Consider the following 14,903-nt stretch of genomic DNA (forward strand, 5'->3'; position numbering starts at 1 on the left):
ATCGTTTGTACAGAAAACCATTGGGGGACTGAATGCAATTGCAGGTAATCATAAATGTTCCCAATGTAAAGCTTGCATTGGAGCTATAATCACAGACACATACACATACCAAACCAAAGAAATAAAACTTGAACATTCACTAACTGCAAGACCAATAATGTGGTTTATCTGCCCCTGTGAAAAAGGTTATGTGGGCGAAACATCACGACAATTCTCTACACAACTGACAGAACACCGTTCTGCAATCAGAACCAACAAAACTTTAGCATCGTTAGTCAAATAATACAAAGAGAATAATCACACACCTGAAGACATTAGATGGTTAATTTTAGAAAAAATAAGAACAGAACAGACCTAGATTCTGAAGAGATCAGGAAACGCAGGAAAGTTTTCTGGATTGTTACCCTTGACACACATACTCATGGATTAAATTAGCAAATCCCGTGGGATCAAGCCATATGTTACAACAGTGGCTAAACCTATTCTTGGTCAACATTTTCCTTCTTGCTAATTCTGAGATCCAACTAAAATTGAGTATGAGGACATGTACCTCCCCAAGACTCTCTTTTGCTTTCTATTATGACACTATGGGGTCTATTAGGATGGTGGTCGGAAAACCACCCGAACGCCATGGTAGCGGAAATCAACCGTCCACCAGTACCGCGGCAAAACTGGGGGTCCGATTAGGATCAACCGCCCAAAAAATCCGACCGCGGCGGAACGAGGCCACGAAAGACTGCTCGTAGCGGGCGGAGCTGGTGAAAATCCGTCCGCGGTGGTTGGATTCACGGCGGAAACACACTAAACAGCCGCCAGGCCAGCGGAGCAAGCGCACAAAAAATTAGGATTCCCCCGATGTGACAGCAGGACGTTCCGCTGTTTCCGACCGCCGCGGTGACAAACAGTGATGAATGGGAGAGCCGGCGGAAGGGCTGTAGCATAGCCATCGCTGCTGACGCTCCGTGACAATTATGGCGGTCGACAAAAAAAACTCACAACAAGGCCACCAAGTGTTCATAGCAAACTAGCCCTGCCCCCAAAAACACCTAACACACCCCAATGACACACCCCCTTGGCAACCTCAAAACTACAAATCCCAGGACAGCCCACACAACACACCTGACAGCAATACTCCATTTTGACACACCCACATAGCTGAGTATAAAACCAGCCCCTTCCCTGACCAGAATCCTTTGCACTACTCCAGCACTGAAGGAACCAAACCCTGCAGCACATTGGATAGGCAAAACACCACACATCTCACCAGCACAACAACACAAACACACACACCACCCCCACCACCATCACAACTGCACCTCAAAACATTAGCACATCACACACCATGGCGCCACAGAAAATGCCCAAATTCACAGAGTTGGAGTTAGCAGGTAGATGAGATCATCAGAGTAGAACCACAATTGTTTGGTACCCTGGTCCAACAGGCACCATTAGCCACAAGAGCACAAATGTGGGCAAGGATAGTCGACAAGGTCAATGCAGTAGTGAACACCCCACGCTCCACGCATGAAATCATGAAGCGGTGGCATGACCTGAAGAGGGTTGTGAAACAAAAGAAGAACAAGAACCGTGAGCTGACTCAGAGGACTGGCAGTGGACATCCCATCCCACCAAAAACATTCACTATATCAGCAACAACAACAACTACGCTGACCCCTGCTGGAACATCCTGTGCGGCCTCCACCACCACCACCACCAATGCTGCTTGCAACACTCTCCCTGCCCCAGAGTATGACCATCTCACCCCACCAACTGAGGAGGGCAGGGAGAGTAGGCAGGTGCCTACAGTAGTGAGGCCACAGGTCCATGACAGCAGGGCAGGTGGGAGGGCAAGGGGGAGTCTAAGCCAAAAGGACACTGGGACCGAAGCCCTGGACAACATCACCAGAGTCCCTGGAGCCTATGAATGGGTCCAGGGACAAACGGGCCAGGCACAGGAAGATGCCTGTGAGCTCCGCCTGCTGCTGAGGTCCATAGACACCGGCATAGGCCAAATCATGTACCTCTTGGGCCAGCTAGTGGCGGTTCTGAGGGACAGGCCTGCATCACAACCAACACCTCCACCTCCCTCCGGTGGCCCGCAGTATGTCAGTTCCACATCCTCCCCTGCAGCCACAAAGAGGGGTGACTCCTCAGACCCCACTGGCCCCGCAGCAGAGGCCCCCCCTGCGAAATGATCAAGGGGCCGTCCGAAGAAATCCAAGGGAGGAACCCGTGGGAAAGCACCTGCCAAACACCAGTCAAGGAGCCAGCCATGAAGGCAACCCTCTTCAATATTGCATTGACTGTGTTGACTGTCCTTCCCCACACTGCTTTGTTAATGGCATCCATCTGTTGGACTGGGTCACCACATCAATGTGGTGACTACTCGATTGTCTCATCTACCCTCACTTCACAATTCATCCTTTTGTAAATATTCACTCCCCTCTCACATGTACCCATTGTAAATAAACACTCCTTATTCACTTATGTCATTGTGGCAGCTCCGTGTTTATCACAGGATGTGCAATGTTCACCATGCTTACAATGTACCAGGAGCACGGATTGTTTGTAGGAAAGGAGAGGCTAAAGGGACCTAGGAAAACACAACAGAACAACATTCACTAGTCAGGCGGTGGCATCACAGCCATCACACAACTCATGTCATCAAGTTACTCCAATCTGCACACATTACTATGAGCAACTGTACCGACATAGACATCCTGTATCAGTGCCAAACTACCCTGTACCAGAAACATTGGCAGCCAGCACTGAGTCAACAACAGGCTACAGTCACAAAGCTCACATAGACCTTTTCACCAACAACGACATCAGCAGACAAGGGCCCCATTGTACAGTGTCACTCACCTTCAAGTGAAGTAGCGCTTGATGAGCTGTTGATGCAGGAAGACACCTTCCTCCCCTCCACTATCCTCCTCACTGGACATGGGTTGGTTTGCAGGCGGGGGCCACGGCTGCTTATCAGCATCCAGGAGCAGGGGGATCTTCTTGCGCAAGGTCAGGTTGTGGAGCATGCAGCATGCAACTACAATCTGACACACCCTTTTGGGCGAGTACATCAGTGCACCTCCGGTCTTGTCCAGACAGTGGAAACGTGACTTCAGGAGACCGAAAGTACGCTCCACCACACAACTTGTTCTCCCATGGGCATCATTGTTGTGGACTTCACTTGGGGTCCTGGGATTCCGCAGTGGGCTCAGCAACCAAGGATGGTTGGGATATACAGAATCACCTAGGTATGAGATACACAGACCAACTTTGTAATATAACTGTGGCAGAGGACAGCATGTCACACACACAGCACGCTTCTTGGACCTGTGTACTCACCCACAATCCATGCACGCTCCGGAAGCAAATTAGCCATCAGCTGTGGCACAATGCTGTTACGCATGATGTACGAGTCATGGGCCGAGCCAGGGAATTTGGCACAGATGTGTGAGATGATCATATCCGCCTGGCACACCACTTGCATATTGATGGAATAGATATGTTTCCTGTTCCTGTAGATGTGCTCACGTGCCTGTGATGGAACAAGTCCAACATGTGTGCAGTGCAAGAGAATGGGGATCAAAGCATAGATGCCCGCACCAGTCTTAACGTCCCTATAGTTTAAACACAAAACAAGGTGCAAAGAACTTGGGAGACAATCCCCTAGGTCCCAATATAGAGAAACCAGAAGAAACCGAACTGGTTCCTCTAGTACCATACAACAAAAACAGCTCAGCAAACTTGTAAATATCAAATGTAAACAATCAATAGTGAGATAAGTTCATAATACACTTGTTTTCCCAAGAAGAGTTGATATGGTCTTTCGATTTTTGAAATTCATCCTTTATTCACATATTTTTTGCAACCGCCAACGCGTTTCGTCCACAATCTGACTTCTTCAGGGCTACAAAGAGTACATAAAAAAATACTATTTACAACTTTGAACACATACATTTAAAATATAAGAACCAGATTGCTTTTTTTCACCCAATATCAACATGATTTATTCATTAGTTATTATGCTGGGAAAACTTTTGCATGTAGAGGGCGTACAAGGAATATATACAGTCCAAGTACCTTGTTCCCTTAATTAATAGATGGAGGAGCAACCATATGCAAAAGGGAAGAGAAATAATATTTTGGTTTTATCATTTTGTTTGATACTTATTCTTCCATAATGCTATTTCGAATATTAACATATCATAAGGAACAGGCCAATGCTTACATATATTACATCATCATAGACCACACCATGTACAAACATACACATACCTCACAATGTAAGCTTTATGTATTTTCATATATCCGTTACCAATGCGTTTTACCAATTGATCTGTAAGCGTCAAGATATATGGACATTCATGTTTACCGGTCTTATGTGTGAACATACTATAATTGTCCACACAGACACTTTTTTTAGGTATAGCCAGCATTTGCAAAAGAAAAAATAACCTAGACACATTATGCGACAGAGATACTATCCCTATAGTAGGGAGAATTTGTTTAAACAACTTTCATTATGACCAGTTATTATTAAACAACTTACTTGAAAATACGTGTATCCAAACACTGTATATGTACTGATTCGAAAAGGCTCAATTATAAGTGTGTCCTAAAAAGGAATGTATAAACAAGCAACGTGTCAGAGACAGCTATAACCAAATATAGTTTGTTCACAAAGACCCAACGTTTGGTCATTAGTCTTTGCATATATACATTCTATATCACTTGCATTTGTATTAGCATAACACACATCTTATGTGACCTGTAGCAATGCCTGTCACATTTAAGTAGTACCCATGAACTGTGTTCTTCCCCTAATTAATAAATATGTCTTCCTATAATAACCAAGAGGGGTCCTCATATAGCTTCTACTTTGACAAAATACTGGTCAAAGAGACACCAAAAGCATGTGGTATGGTAACTATCTTATTCCATGTAAATCGTCAGACAGCACGAAGGGACAACAATTGCATCCTTCTTCTTATAACCTACATTCCTTACAGGCAATCGTAACAGTACGCATTTGTGTTTTGTTACCAAGTAAGTCAAAATTTCATAATCTAAAAATACACGATCGTATACTGAGCCCGTGCTGCTTTATCATGCCCGGCCATTCAGGCACATAGCCACAACTTCGATGTATTAATTGAAGCCGTTTTGTCTGCCATCTTAGTAAGGTTTGAACCCCCGAATTAAAATAGAGAGACAATATCAAAGGTTAGGTAAACAATGTTTAGTTCCCTCTTGCGAAACCTCCATGCTGGCTACTCAAAATTAGTTGTAAAGTACCCCACGTACTCACGGTGAGTAAATTCACCCATCTCTGCACGATCGTCTGGCTCGAAAGGAAGTTCTCACAATGTCCCCACAGCCATGCCTCTTTATAGGTCACACAAATGGTAAATTAGCCAATTAGGGAAAAATTTGTAAATTCAGTATTCTAATTTACGCCAAAAAAGTCGCGTAAGTGTGGAGTCAGAAAAACAGTAGGTGCCATCTTGGAACGGGGCTATCGATCCCTCACGCAGATATTCAAAATCGCATAGCATATATATCATATCCACCACATTTTTCGTGTGGTTTTAAAAAAAAACTCAGTTTCATTTGCGTTATATATTTATTTAAAAATCAGATTAAAAAACATCCCAGCGCATCTTGTTCCCAATTTGTGTAAGCATTTTATTGGTATACCTATGATCGTGTTTTTTTTTGGCATATCGGTCTGTATAGTCAGTTTAGCGCAGTCTCGTTAAGTACTATATGTGCCTCGGTCGCATTCTCACAGAAAGAATAGGCGCCAGAATTGGCCCAGTTTACCCTGAGACCCGACACCGCTTCAAACCTGTGGAACAATGTTGAAATTGCAGGTGGCACACAGCGTGCAAATTTCTAATGTATAATAACAAATCATCTGCATATAGCGACACTGCATGCAATCCGTCGCTTAAAGGGATGCCCCTTATCCGCGCCACTTTCCCGGAGGAGAGCTGCTAAAGGCTCCATGGCCAGAGAGAAGAGCAGCGGTGACAAGGGGCACCACTGCCTGGTACCCCGTCTCACTCTTATTTCATCCGACAGGAGCTTGCCCTTGCAGACTCTCACTGTTGGGCGTTGATACAGCAATTGTACCAATTGTAAGTAGTCATCTCCTAGCTCATACTTGCGCAGAACTGCTGCTAAATATGGCCACTCCAGCGAGTCAAAGGCCTTTTCCAGGTCCAATATCAGGCAGCCAGATCTAGGCCAGGTCTCTGCTGCGTATCTCTGTAGTTTAAACAGCCTGCGGATATTTAAGGAAGTACTTCTGTTAGGGACAAAGCCATTCTGATCTGCATGTACCAGAGTCGGCACAAACGGAGCTTTACGCCTGGCAAGGGTGGAGGCGAGGATTTTGTAGTCTGTGTTTAACAGAGCTAGCGGACGATAATAGCCCAAAGTCTCAGGGTTTCTGCCAGGTTTCAATAGTGAGACTAATGTGGCCTCATTCTGTGTGGGTGTGAGAGTTGCACGTTCCAGAGCCGTCTCATATACTCGCAGCAATTCTGGTATCAACGCATCCAAGTATGCCTTATAAAATTCATCCGGTAGTCCGTCAGGGCCCGGCGTCTTGCCATTTGAAAGCGAGTAAATGCTATCTCTGATTTCCTCCGATAGCAGAGGGGCACCCAGTTCCTCCCGTTGATGGTCTGTTAACTGCAGCAGCGTTGTGGTGGATATAAAAGTCTTGTATGTCGGCGTCCGTGGCTACAGAGCAAGATCTGTATACGTGGTGTAGTGTTCCACAAAAGCGCGGTGTATGTCACTCTGGGTGTGTGCTTCAGCTCCCTGCTCCGTTTGTATTGTTGTCACGGGCGCAGCGGCCACGTCTTGTCATATCAGCCACGCCAGCAACCTGCCAGGTTTGTCTCCCATATGGTGCGTGCGCGCAGAGTGTGCTGCATAGTTTAAATTGTCGTTCGAGCAAGCCCGAGTGCTCCACTCTAAGGTTCGCTAGGGGTACAGCATTGCCGTCCAACGCTGTGCCCTCCTCTCGGAGCAGTGCAGTTTCTAGGCGTGTCAGATGTGCCTCCAGTTGTCTCCGCATACCCGCCTGTGCCCCAAGGCAATCCCTCCTTATGACAACTTTGAATGCATCCCAATGCATGTGTATGAGATGGGCAGGTACTGTGTCCACCCTCATACCTGCATGCATTTTCGTATGATTCTCCCAAGCTAATGTACTATGTGAGATGCTGTGTTGTCTCTGCTAGACATATCTGTGAAGTAGTGCTGAGTTAGTATGATGCTCCTATACTGAGAGATAGTGGTACATAACCCTGTGTCACTGATTTTTCCCCCTCTTGTCTCCCATGCCTGAAGCTCAAAGTCCACCAGCCTAAGGCCGTGTGGAGGGCCAATGCATGCAAGGTGCAGGCTATCGGTAACAAAAAGTTCAGTAAGGGTATCTGACAGTTAGGAAGTTAACCCCTTCAGTGCCCCGCCCTTTCCCCCTCCTGTGCCGGGCGTTACATTAGCGGGCGGGGTTCATGACGAGATAGTCTCGTCATGGGCACAGCGCAACCGTGCTCCATGACGAGACTATCTCGTCATGGGCACAGAAGAGGTTAATGGCGCTCTGCAGGTAAACATGAATGGTGTGAACTCAATAAATGTTTAAGGTGCAAACAGGGAGGGGAAACCCTTAAAACCCCTAAAAACGTGTAGGAAAAACCTACAACCAAACAATTAGGACAATCCTGTGCACACATACAGTTTATCAAATCAATGTTGACAAGGGTAAGTACAGAAATGAAGAAAGAAACATCAGCATATGAACAGGTGGTTCTGTTTAATTAGCGTAGCCAGCCGACACGTGTTTCGTCATGGAAAGAGTAGACCACGACTCTTCAGGGCCCACAGCCGGTGATAATTCCAACCCGGCTGGGTAAACAAAACAATCGGTGAGGACGGTTGGTCCTGGCGGCATCCGTTCGGTGTAAAAGTGACTTTTACACCGAACGGATGCCGCCAGGACGCGTTGACTCGCCATCTACAGTGACTATTTTCGCAGAGACTTGTTCGTGATGGAACTGTCTGCCTAATACCTACTTTTCAGAATTACTATACTTCCAATACGTATTGACATTGAAGTCTTGATTTTGCGTTACTGGCGGTAGGCACCTTTAGAACCACTTTTGCTCTAATTAAGAGATTATACTGACTCGTTTTTCTTGACTGACCAACCGTCCTCACCGATTGTTTTGTTTACCCAGCCGGGTTGGAATTATCACCGGCTGTGGGCCCTGAAGAGTCGTGGTCTACTCTTTCCATGACGAAACACGTGTCGGCTGGCTACGCTAATTAAACAGAACCACCTGTTCATATGCGGATGTTTCTTTCTTCATTTCTGTACTTACCCTTGTCAACATTGATTTGATAAACTGTATGTGTGCACAGGATTGTCCTAATTGCAGGCTATGGGTGTCACCGACGGCGCACACACTGTCACAAGAGGTGGGATGACATCTGCCGACTGAGCAAAACGTTGCAGAGGTGACGCTGGGGCTGCTCCCTCAGACTGGAAGGATGGCACGCAGGAGCATGACACCACTAATGGCCCGCATTTTAACTGTGACACAGCCTGAGCTGGATGCACGTTTGAAGGACCATCAGCAGCAAGCTGGGGGTGAGTATTCTGGGAAGGGTGACTTTTGGTTGTAAGTGGCTGCATGTGTTCCAAGCCTGGACCAGTGCTGGGCTCTATGATGTTGCTAGTGTGATGCAATAGCTTGTAACTGGCCTCTGTGTTGGGTGCAGCTGTCATGCATTTTCCCTACCTGTACTTTCTCATTTAATTGGAGTAATGGCCCTTGACATTGCATTCTGAGTTGTGGCCTTCTGGCATCATCTAAATTGGGGTAGTCAGGGGCATCCCATGGAAGTGAACGGCAGTGTGCATCAGCGGAGTGTTCTTTCATCAATATGTGCATTGCCTGACGTCAGCATTGTGAGATCTACACATCTGACAGCAATGTGCAACTGTAGTTGTGCCCCAAAGTACGACATGGTGAATGGCATCAGCTCATGGCCATTGTGGACTGACATGTTGGAGTCTGTATCTGTGTTGTCCCCTTCTGCTGCCTCCAGATGGGACTGTGGCAACATGTGGGGACACATCTTTTCCCTCCTCAGGGCCCTAGGTGTGCTCAGAGGGATCAGTGTGCCTGGTTACATGGAGCCACTGACAGGCTATTTGGCTGTGTGGATCACATATGCCAAGTTTGCATGATGACACGCAACAATCGAGTTTTGAATTGAGGTTGCACGGTGTTACTGCACAAGGTGGTATGCAACGTGGGTATATCATCATCTTGTTTGGTGCTTTGCTTGTATATGATGGTTGTGTTAATGCCACAGACCTGACCCTCCGTCTCGGTCTCTTGCAGCATCTACCGTAGCCACAGAAGGACAGGGGACTGACACCAGTGGTGAGGCATCAAGCGCGACTGCTACACATGAGCACACTGTCACTGATGTGACCAGCACCTCGGAGGGGGACCAGAGTCTGCTTGAAGAATCACATCCAGAGACATCAACCTCAATGTCATCCGATGCCAGCGGTGACACATCTATGTTGGCGGGCACAGGGAGTGGGAACTCTGCCTCCTCTTCCACCACACAGCACCCAGTGCCCACCCTCCCAGTTACTTCCACTAGTGCTGCCTGTGTTGGCACCAGTAAGAAGGGAAGAGTGTCCTTCACCCCAGGCAAGACTGCCCCTACCCCTGTCTCCCCTGCTGCCATCAGTGTTGAGTCTGTGGACTTTTTGCGCCAGCTGTGTGTGGGCCAGACAACTCTCATCAACGCCTTCCTAGACCACGACAAAAAGCTGGCACAGGTAGTTGCTTTCATGCCGGGCATTCATTCAGACGTGGGTGGGCTATACCGGACTGTCCAGTCTTTGTCCTCCGCAGTGACGGCAGCCATTCAGCTGGCACAGTCTCAGAGTCCAGCTCCAGCCCCTTTGGCCACGCACCTGCCAGTGGCTATGTCACGGGTGTCCAAGCTCCTCAGGATCAGGGTGATGCTCATATGGGTCCACCTCCTGATTTCCCCACACTCTGACTATACAAACGTTATATTGGTCAATAGTAGTTGCATCGTTTGACTTGCCGTAGGCAGGTTTTTACAGGGAATGAAATGGCCCATCTTCGTCAGACTGTCTATGACTACCAATATGGCGTTACATCCCTGATCCAGTGGGAGGACCAAGATAAAATCCACGCTGATCGACTGCCACGGTTGCGATGGAGTGGGTAGAGGCAGTAGCAGTCCTTTGCTCTTGTTCTGTTCGCCTTTGGCTCTGGCACAGGTTTCACATTGTTCTACCCATAGTTTTACGTCCTTGGCCAGACTTCCCCACGAGAATCGCCTTTGCATCATGTGCATGGTCTTTTTATATCCCGGGTGGCCTGCTATAACCGCGTTGTGACACCAGTTGAACGCCTTCAATCGGAGGGCGTGGGTAGGTATATATAGTTTGTTCTCATGCAGGGGGATGCCATGTTTGAGAGTTCTTCGAACATCCTGCGCGGCCCACTTTTTCCACTGTTGTGGAGATCGGTTGCTGGTAACTTGTTCCAGGAACTGGTTTGCGGATATGGTACATACGACTCGCACGGGGGGTATGATTGCTCTATGTTCTTCCTGGGGGTTTCTTCCGCTTCCCACTGCCTAGACAGCCAATCCGCCTTTTTATTGTCTGCCCCTGGTCTAAAGGTGATCACGAATTCATATCCTGCAAAAAATAGCATCCACCTCATTTGTCGTTGCGACAGGTGTCGTGCAGTTTTCATGTACTGCAAGTTTCGGTGGTCCGAGTAGACGGTTATCGGATGTTGTGCTCCCCAAAGGTAATGCCTCCACTCCTGGAAGGCGTTTTTTATTAGATCAATTCGACAATCATAGTCGCGGTGTGGAGGTAGGTTCTCCGCCTTGGCTTCACAGAACACGTCTCGATATTGCCGATACTCCGCGGGCAACATGACGTCTTTTTCGGCTGCTGTGGCTACCTGGTAACCCTGAACAAGGGACAATACCTGTGAGGTATGTTCTTTCATACACGAGGACAAGCAGTCTGGAGAGTTGAACTCAATGGTTTTTTGTCTCCAGTCCATTGTGGGATTGTGTTGCCATAGCCAAGGCATGCCCAAAATAACTTCATATTGTGGTGCCTCGATAATGTTCAGTGCGAGGTTCTCCACATGGTCTTGTGGCGAACCCTCGAGCACTAACTCTACTACTTCCGTGTGCTCGGTAACGGGACCGGATTTCAACGGCTTGCCGTCTACGGCTAATACTGTCTCTGGTTTGTCGCTGGGCACTCTACCGAGTCCCAGCCGCTGTACCAGCCCATAATCTATAAAATTGCCGGTGGCTCCGGAGTCAATCATTGTCCGGACCAGATGTTGTTGCCGCCCGGTTCGGAGAACCATTGTCAGCACTATGTGTGCGGTTGCACCCGGCACCCCTGAAACCCCCAACGACGGCACTATCCACTTGCATTCTGCTACCTCCTCTCCAACGAGCTCCCCGGTTCTATGTTCTTCGGACTCCGCTCGTACGGTGGCTACTTGTTTCCCGGAGTATGAAACGTTCCTTTTCTTGGGCTTCACGGGGAAATCCCTAACGTAGTGGCCCTTCTTTCCACAGTACATGCAGAGCCCCTGCACCCGCCTAGATTCGCGTTCGGTTAAAGGTAGTCATGTAAGTGATCAAATCCTTCCTACCTTGCCGCAGCTCCAACAATTCCCGATCTGCACTGAGAGTAGTGGCTCTCCTATCGAACACCCTCTCGAATTCTCTCCTGAATGCTGTCCAATCAGAAAGTAGCGGATCGTCGTTTCTGACCAACGGAACCGCCCAATTGGCAGCATCCCCGGTGAGATACGTTATGGCAAACGCAACCCTGGATATGTTTGTGGAAAACGAGGCAGGTCTACAAGACAAATGTAGCGTGATTTGTTTTAGGAATGTTTGTATTTTATGTGGGTCGCCGGCATATCTTTCCGGACTAGCCAAGGATATCGGTGGGGGAACATTCACCTGTATCTGTGAACTGCCTGTAGCCACATCAAAGGGGTTTCTAGACTGTCTATCAAGTCTCTCCTTAAGCACCGCGTTCTCTGCTCGAGAAGCGGCTACTTCCTGTTGGACCAAACTCAAAGCTTGTATCACCTCTTCTAACGTGGCCATCACTGAGCAGAACCCTGACCGGGAGGAGAGGGTTTCGTGGGTACGTGATTCTGTCACGGGTGTCCAAGCTCCTCAGGATCAGGGTGATGCTCATATGGGTCCACCTCCTGATTTCCCCACACTCTGACTATACAAACGTTTACAGAGCATAGAGGTAATCAAGCGAGGGATAGGGTAGGGAAGGAACCGCAAGGGAAGGGATACCTTAAATGAGAGAAACACACAGGTTAGCAAAATGTCATTCCCTGACTACTCTCATTTCATTCTCGCTAAGACCCTTCTGTACCATAAGCCTTCTCTCTTCCTGGGTGTTGATATCTCCCCTCAGTGGTGCTGATAGTAAGATGCGTCTCTCACCAATGGGAAGCACCTTCCTAACCCCTTATAAAGCATAGAAGATCTCAGCCAACTCCAAGAATCAAGGAAAAGAAAAACGAAACCCCCCACAGGGGTGGAAAAACGATGCTGCAAAGTTTAGAGTTGGTTATGAGAATGTACAAAACGGGAAACTGTAGATTCCTTTGCAAATGTTCTAACACCACAGACCCTTGCAAGTATTCCTGAATAATGGCCTCTTGAGTCAATTGACGAACAGCATCACAGTCCGCCCCAGTATTATCAAAAGAAAGAAACGAGCCTCTTCACTTCCTCACCGGAAGCCTAGAGGCGGTGACCAAATGTACCAAGGGAATGGGAATGGATTCTCTCAACCTCCGATCCAGATGTCAAGAGGCTTACCGATCAGTTTCTCGGCATGCCCACGGGTCTCGGAGTCCCTCCGGGAATTCCCTTCCAAGGAACGGTGTCCCCCGTGGGGAGTCTTTGGTTGTCTGGCGGGACACAGCTTCGGACCCGGACGATTACTCCCGCTTCTGAGGGAGGTCAGCTGCAGGTCCGCCACTGCGGCAAAAAGACCCCAAGGTTCTCCCAACGCTCAGCCGAGCGACGGAGCAAGACGGGTGGCTCCGAAATGAGCCCGGGTTTGGCGATGTCCTCGCTCCTGGCGTTCTCCACGAGAACGCAGATTCTCCTCGCCAACGCGTCCTGTTGGTAATCGAGTCAGTATCACGTACGACGCTTCTAGCGTCGTACGCGATTATATGCGCGTGGCTCCTCCCCTCCGGAAAGGGCAGCCGGGAAAGGTAGTTCATACTGAATGTCGGGGGTAGGCGCGGCTCGTTTCGTCACGGCCTGACAGGCTACATCTGACGATAGTGACCACACACCACAGACCTCAGGCTCAAGATACAGCACATGCAGCAGCAGCCCAAGCAGGCCAGAGCGCAGACACCATCCCCCAAAAAACCAAATCCACCCTAGAGCGCAAAGGCAAATGCCCTTCAGGCAACACACAGGTGCATAAAGCCAAGAAGCAGACCTCAGGCTCACATGCCTCAGAGGCATCCCCAGCCAAGGACTCTCCTGTGCCAAAAGCGTCTCGCAAAGAAAAGCAGTCAGTTCCCATTCCTGCTGTGAAGCTGGTGCCAGCTAAGGGTTCACAGAAAAAGCCCGCTAAGGCAGATTCAGCCACAACCTCAACTCCTATCCAGAGCCCTGTGAAGCAGGGCAAGGTGGTCAGTGTAGGAGGTTCACCTGTTCAACAGGTGATGGGGAGAAAAGGCAAGGCCAGGCCAAGCGTACCTCCGGATCCAGCAGGTCCCCAGAGGGAGGGCCACTGGCTGCACCTGGTGCAGCTTTGGTGGAGAGTGTGCTTGTTGTGGCCGCAACACCTACCACTCCTCCCAAGAACAAACCTCCATTTAGACTCCCCAAGAAGTGGAAAGGCACCCCTCCAAATTCTCCCTCCCACACTGTGTCTCACGGCAGCATAACTCCACCTCCACGTGCCACCACACCACCTGGTCCAAGCAACCCTCCGGCTTCCAAAGCCACTGATGCCTCTACCTCAGCTGGGCCTCTCTCTCCCCGGTCCAGTCCTCCAACTGACCCAACACTCAGCCACCTCCCAGTCCGACTGACAGCCAAGTATGAGTCAAAGTCTCCCTCACACACCTGTCTCTCCCACAGCGGTGCCTGGACTGCCCATTGTTATCCCCCTAACTGTGTTGCTGACCATGGCAGTGTACAGTCTCACCCATTCCCTGTGCCTTTTTGGCAATGTATCCTTTTTGGCAGGATCTAATGTACACATGTGCCTTCTCTGCACTTTGGACTGGCCACTGGCCTTGATGTTCATTGCTGTGTTTGCCCATTCCCTGTGCAGCTTCTCATGTACCTACTCTGCACTTTGGACTGGCCACTGGCCTTGATGTTCATTGCTATTTTTGCCCATTCCCTTTGCAGCTTCTCATGTACCTACTCTGCACTTTGGACTAGCCACTGGCCTTGCTGTGTTTGCCCATTCCCTGTGCAGCTTCTCATGTACCTACATTGCACTTTGGACTGGCCACTGGCCTTGATGTTCATTGCTGTGTTTGCCCATTCCCTATGCAGCTTCTCATGTACCTGCTCTGCACTTTGGACTGGCCACTGGGCTTGCTGTGTTTGCCCATTCCATGTGCAGCTTCCCATGTACCTACTATGCACTTTGGACTGGCCACTGGCCTTGATGTTCATTGTTGTGTTTGCCCATTCCCGGTGCAGCGTCTCATGTACCTACTCTGCCCTTTGGACTGGCCACTGGCCTTGATGTTCATTGC

General features: G+C 48.8%; 1 long non-coding RNA gene across 1 annotated transcript in view; it reads right to left on the reverse strand.

Moving 5' to 3' along the window:
• Positions 1 to 3,829: 3,829 nt before the first annotated feature.
• Positions 3,830 to 14,903, reverse strand: part of LOC146867213 (uncharacterized) — a 144,939-nt gene continuing 133,865 nt past the window's right edge. The window contains exons 3-4 of the long non-coding RNA XR_014961112.1: positions 4,553 to 4,618; positions 3,830 to 3,910 (exon numbers count right to left, since the gene is read on the reverse strand). This is a non-coding gene — a long non-coding RNA (uncharacterized LOC146867213). The remainder of the gene's footprint in view (positions 3,911 to 4,552; positions 4,619 to 14,903) is intronic.

Source organism: Triturus cristatus, chromosome 1_2, assembly GCF_964204655.1.
Source record: "Triturus cristatus chromosome 1_2, aTriCri1.1, whole genome shotgun sequence".
Taxonomy (NCBI): Eukaryota; Metazoa; Chordata; class Amphibia; order Caudata; family Salamandridae; genus Triturus; species Triturus cristatus.